The sequence below is a fragment of the Colobus angolensis genome, unplaced genomic scaffold (assembly GCF_000951035.1).
Source record: "Colobus angolensis palliatus isolate OR3802 unplaced genomic scaffold, Cang.pa_1.0 Scaffold176, whole genome shotgun sequence".
NCBI classification, from domain to species: domain Eukaryota; kingdom Metazoa; phylum Chordata; class Mammalia; order Primates; family Cercopithecidae; genus Colobus; species Colobus angolensis.
Genome location: NW_012114888.1, coordinates 1,470,041 through 1,475,575, shown reverse-complemented (window position 1 = coordinate 1,475,575; position 5,535 = coordinate 1,470,041). Strand labels below are relative to the sequence as shown.

The 5,535-nt window shown below is 38.2% G+C and overlaps 1 protein-coding gene across 9 annotated transcripts in view; it reads right to left on the bottom strand.

Moving 5' to 3' along the window:
- Positions 1-4,919, bottom strand: part of KDM6A (lysine (K)-specific demethylase 6A) — a 153,187-nt gene extending 148,268 nt beyond the window's left edge. For 7 of the 9 annotated variants that reach the window (XR_001001438.1, XM_011938662.1, XM_011938664.1 and 4 more), the window contains exon 1: positions 4,809-4,919. The gene's annotated coding sequence lies outside the window, so the exon portion shown is untranslated. The remainder of the gene's footprint in view (positions 1-4,808) is intronic. The other 2 variants (XM_011938667.1, XM_011938669.1) reach the window with 1 other exon arrangement.
- Between the last annotated feature and the right edge of the window lie 616 nt (positions 4,920-5,535).

Below are 5,535 nucleotides of genomic sequence, written 5' to 3'. Positions count from 1 at the left end.
ATTGAAAAAATGGACAGAACTATCTTAAAGGTTACTGTTAACTTCTAAGGGCTTATATTATAGTTCTTTTTATTAAATATATATGAAAAATAAAGCTATAGTCATAGTCTAACATAGTGTTAAAAGTTAAAAGATTTATTGTTTAACAACCACTAAGTAGCAAGTACATATAGTCCCATACGTAAACCTAATTTTCAAGTCTAGGTCTCTCTTTACATGCTCTCAAATTAGCATGTCCTCCAACTACATAAAGGTGCAGCAATAAAAAAGTAGCAGATTGCATAGAATTCTACAGGCATACCTTGTTTTATTGCACTTTGCTTTACTGGGCTTCACAGATATTGCATCCTTTACAAATTAAAGGTTCACAGCAAACCTGTGTAGAGCAAGTCTATCGGTGTCATTTTTCCAACAGCCATGTGCTCACTTAATGGCTCTGTGTCACATTTTGGCAAATCAATATTCCATACATTTTAATTATTATTGTTATCTGTTATGATGACCTGTGATCACCGATCTTTGATGTTACTACTGTAATTGTTTTGGGGAATCACTAACCGTGCCCACGAAAGGCAATAAACAATCGATAACTGTTGCATGTGTTCTGACTGCTCCACCAACAGGCCATTCCCTGGTCTCTCTCCCTCTCCTTGGGCTTCCATATTCCCTGATACACAACAATATAGAAAGTACGCATATTAATAACCCTACGATGACCTCTTAGTGTACAAGTAAAAGAAAGAGTTACTCATCTCTCACTTTAAATCCAAAGCTAGAAACCATTAAGCTTAGTGAGGAAGGCACTTTGAAAGCTAAGACAGACCAAATGCTAGGCCTCTTGTGCCAAACAGCCAAGTTACGAATGCAAAGGAAACAGTCTTGAAGGAAATTTGAAGTGCTACTCCAGGGAATAGCACTTGTCTCCACAAAAGACAAGAAAGCATAAACAGCCTTACTGCTGATATGGACATGGTCTGAGTGGTCTGGATAAAAAATCAAACCAGCCACAACATTCCCTTAAGCCAAACCCTACTCCAGTGAAAGGCCCTAACTCTCTCCTCAAGTTCTATGAAGACCAAGAGAAGTGAGGAAGCTGCAGAAGAAAAGTGTAAAGCTAGCAGAGGTTGGTTCGTGAGGTTTAAGGAAAGAAGCCATCTCCATAACATAAAAGCGCAAGGTGAGGCAGCAAGTGCTGATGGAGAAGTGTAGCAAATTATCCAGAAGATCTAGCTAAGATCATTGATAAAGGCAGCTACACTAAACAACAGATTTTCAATCTCCATGAAACAGCCTTCTATTGAGGAAGATGCCATGTGGGACTTTCATAGAGAGCAGATATCAACATCTGGCTTCAAAGTTTTAAAGGACAGGCTGACTCTCCTCTTGTTAGGAACTAATGCTGGTGGTGCCTTTAAGTTGAAGCAATTGCTTATTTACCATTCAGAAAATCCTAGGGACCTCAAGAATTATGCTAAATCTACTGTCTATGCTCTATAAATAGAATAACAAAGTCTGAATGACAGCACATCTGTTCACAGTACAGTTGACTGAATATTTTCAGCCCATTGTTGAGAACTACTGTTCAGAAAAAAGGATTCCTTTCAAAATATTACTGCTCACTGACAATGCACCTGGTTACCCAAAAGCTCTGATGGAGAGGTACAAGCAGATTAATGTTGTTTTCATGCCTGCTAACACAACATCCATTCTGCAGCCTACATCAAGGAGTAATTTTGACTTTCAAGTCTTTTTTTTAAATTTATTTATTTTTTGAAACGGAGTCTCACTCTGTCACCCAGGCTGGAGTGCAATGGCGCGATCTCAGCTCACTGCAACCTCCCCTTCCTGGGTTCAAGCAATTCTCCTGCCTCAGCCTCCTGAGTAGCTGGGACTACAGGCACGCGTCACCGCACCCGGCCAATTTTTGTATTTTTAGTAGAGACAGGGTTTCACCATGTTAGCCAGGTGGGTCTCGACTCTTGACCTCAGGTAATCCACCTACCTAGGCCTCCCAAAGAGCTGGGATTACAGGCGTGAGCCACCACACTCGGCCTCAAGTCTTATTAAAGTAATACATTTTGTAAGGCTGTATAGCTGCCATAAATAGTGACTAATCTCATGGATCTAGGGAGAGTAAATTCAAAGTCTTCTGGAAAAGATTCATCATTCTTGATGCCATTAAGAACATTTGAGGTCAAAAGGCCGGGCACAGTGGCTCATGCCTGTAATCTCAGCACTTTGGGAGGCTGAAGCGGGTGGATCACCTGAGGTCAGGAGTTTGTGACCAGCCTGACCAACATGATGAAACCCTGTCTCTACTAAAAATATAAAATTAGCCAGGCATGGTGGCGCATGCCTGTAATCCCAGCTACTTGGAAGGCTGAGGCAGGAGAATCGCTTGAACCCAGGAGGTGGAGGTTGCAGTGAGCTGAGATCACGCCACTGCACTCCAGCCTGGGCAAGAAGAGTGAAACTCCGTCTCAAAGAAAAGAAAAGAAAAAAAAAGAACATTTGAGGTCAAGATACCGACATTAACAGGAGTTTAGAAGAAGCTGATTCCCATCTCTCCCCATAGATGACTTTGAGGGGTTCAAGATTTCAATGGAGAAAGTAACTGCAGATGTGCTGGAAACAGCAAAAGAAATAGAATTAGAAGTGCAGCCTGAATGGATAAGGAACTGTTTCTTATAGATGAGCAAAGAAAGTAGTTTCTTTAAAAAAGAGAGAGAGAGAGACACTCTGTCACCCTGGCTGGAGTGCAGTGATATGATCCCAGCTCACCATAGCCTCGACCTCCCAGGTTCAAGTGTTCCTCCCACTTCAGCCTCCAGGTTAGGTGCATGCCACCATACTCCGCTAATTTTTTTTTTTTTTTTTTTTTTAGATACGGGGTCTCACTACGTTGTCCAGGCTGGTCTTGAACTCCTGGGCTCAAGTAATCCTCCTGCCTTGGCCTCCCAAAATGCTGGAATTACAGGCATGAGCCACTGTGCCTGGCCAAAAGGAGTTTCTTGAAATGGAATCTACTCCTAATAAAGGTGCTGTGAACATTGTGGAAACGATAACAACGAATTTAGAATACTACGTAAACTTAGTTAACAGAGTAGTGGCAGGGTTTGAGAGGACTGACTCCAGTTTTGAAAGAAGCTCTACTGTGAGTAAAATGCTTTCAAACAGCATCACATGCTACAGAGAAACCTTTCATAAAAGGAAGAGTCCACTAATGCAACAAAGTTCAATGTTTTCTTATTTTAACAAACTGCCACAGCCACCCCAACCTGCAGCAACCACCACCATTCAGCAGATATCAACAACGACGCAAGACCCTCCATCAGCAAAAAGATTACAACTTGCTGAAAGTTCAGTTGATTGTTAGCACTTTTTAGCAAGGAAGTATTTTTTAACTAAAGTATGTACATTTTTTAGACATAATGCTACTACACACTTACAGTGCAAACATAACTTTTATACGTAATAGGAAACAAAAAAAATTTTTGTTTGACTGGTTTTATTACAATATTCGCAACAAATTGCAGTGGTCTGAAGCCAAACCTGCAATATCTCCCAGGTATGCCTCTATCTATTTTTTGGTACAATAGTTTCCTTTAAATAAGTTTCCAGTTTTAATTAAAGATAAAATATCTAACAGAGTATTAAGTAATTATTAACACCCATTACCCTGTTGGACTGAAACCATTTCGCTAAGTACTAACCAATGTCACATAATCTGAAAATCCATGAGGTATCATCCATCACTTTGTCCCCCTTTTACAGATTAGACAACAGATACTCAGCGATGTTTATATATAATCTTTTAAAGGTAACGCAGCTGTATATAACAGAGCTGAGCTGAGAAATAAGCCTAATTTCAAACCTCACAGAATATGCCTGTCTCAGACTAAAATTGCATTTTCATTAGGAAAACATTCACTCAACCTAACATAAAAGTCGCATAATAAAACATCAATATGAAATAGTAACAATCCTTCACTTTAGCCCTGAAACTATCTGCCAGGTGTTTTGCCCTCTAAACACACTTGTTGAAAACAAGAGTAACACATTCATCCACTCCACATCAAAATGTTTACTATCATCAAAAGGTTAAAATGTTCTTGGCTATAATAATAATTTTCTTTTAATGTGGATTTTTTCTTTGGTATTGGAAGGGCGGGGTTTGGGGGTGCTTTTAACTTCCTGAGTAATGGTCTGAGTTGGCAGCTTGGTACCATAAAAAGGGCAAATCTTGGGGGGCTGACTACTTTCAGTTATTTAACTCACTTATTTCTTAAAGGAAAAACATTTCAAGTAAATTTTAAAAACTAGTTTTATCCAAGGCTCATCTGTGATCATCTCTCTGTATTACTTATGTTTATAATAACACGGCTACTTAACGATCAGATTTTCGTTCAAATATTTTTTAGCTAAAATGGAAATGTTTTAAATAGGATAAAGAAAAATGCTGAGTTTATCTTACCTTTCCAAAGTATCCATCAATGTACAAATGTCTATATCAAACTGGGTCACTTTCTACTATGGCAAGGCCTTTCAAGGGCAAGGATTTTCACAAGACAGAACAAAACTGCACTGAACATGCAGGTGGTTTTCACTTTTACCGAATAGCCAACTTATTGATGATTTAGATGGAGTTATATGACATTTTTCCATTTTCATCTACTCTACTTTTCTTTCTCATTGTTTAGTGTGCTCCTGCACTTACAATTTCTTAGGAAGTCCTCTTGATAAAGCACAAATAATTACAATCCAACACATGTATAAATCAAACAATAATGAACAAGGAAAAAAATTACCTTTTGGATAATCTTCCAATAAGAGGTTGAAGTGACCTAATTGACAAAAGAAATCAGACTCCACTTTTCCTTCAGCTTTTAAAATTAGAGATTCATAGCAGCGAACAGCCTAGAAATAAAAAATACAAACATGTAAGCAAAAAATAAAGCCCTAAAATACCTTTCCTCCCCAAGATTACAAGATAATGCATATAGCCTCCATTCAATCACCTAAGAAGTCAATATTGAAAATTTCACTTCTATCTTAGACATATTCAATACAGCATTCTATAGAAGGAACAGCTTCCCTATGTATTTATTAAAAGAGCCACTAGTTATGGCATAAGTACTTTTCCCATTTATACATGGAAACAATACTTGCCAAATAAGATAATGTAGGAGCACTTTGATAATTTTATTCATAAGTTGAAAGTCTAAATTATTACTGTGGTCCCTGTTGATATAAGCAAAAATGCTCTCAAATATAAATAATATACATCTTTCCCACAGGTGGGAAGAACTTTATTGAATTATGTGAGATCTCATAGAAACTCTACAGTAATAAAAATACCTAAAATTTACACTGAACTGCTTTTACTGACTTTTTGCCAGAACGTCTACCAGTTTTAAACTACCACATACCGCCTTTCAATTGTCTTCTCCACATGATATACTTCAAACACACCAACTCTATTTCTGATCTTACTTCCTAACTCCAATACAAGCATATGCTCTCACTCTCACATTT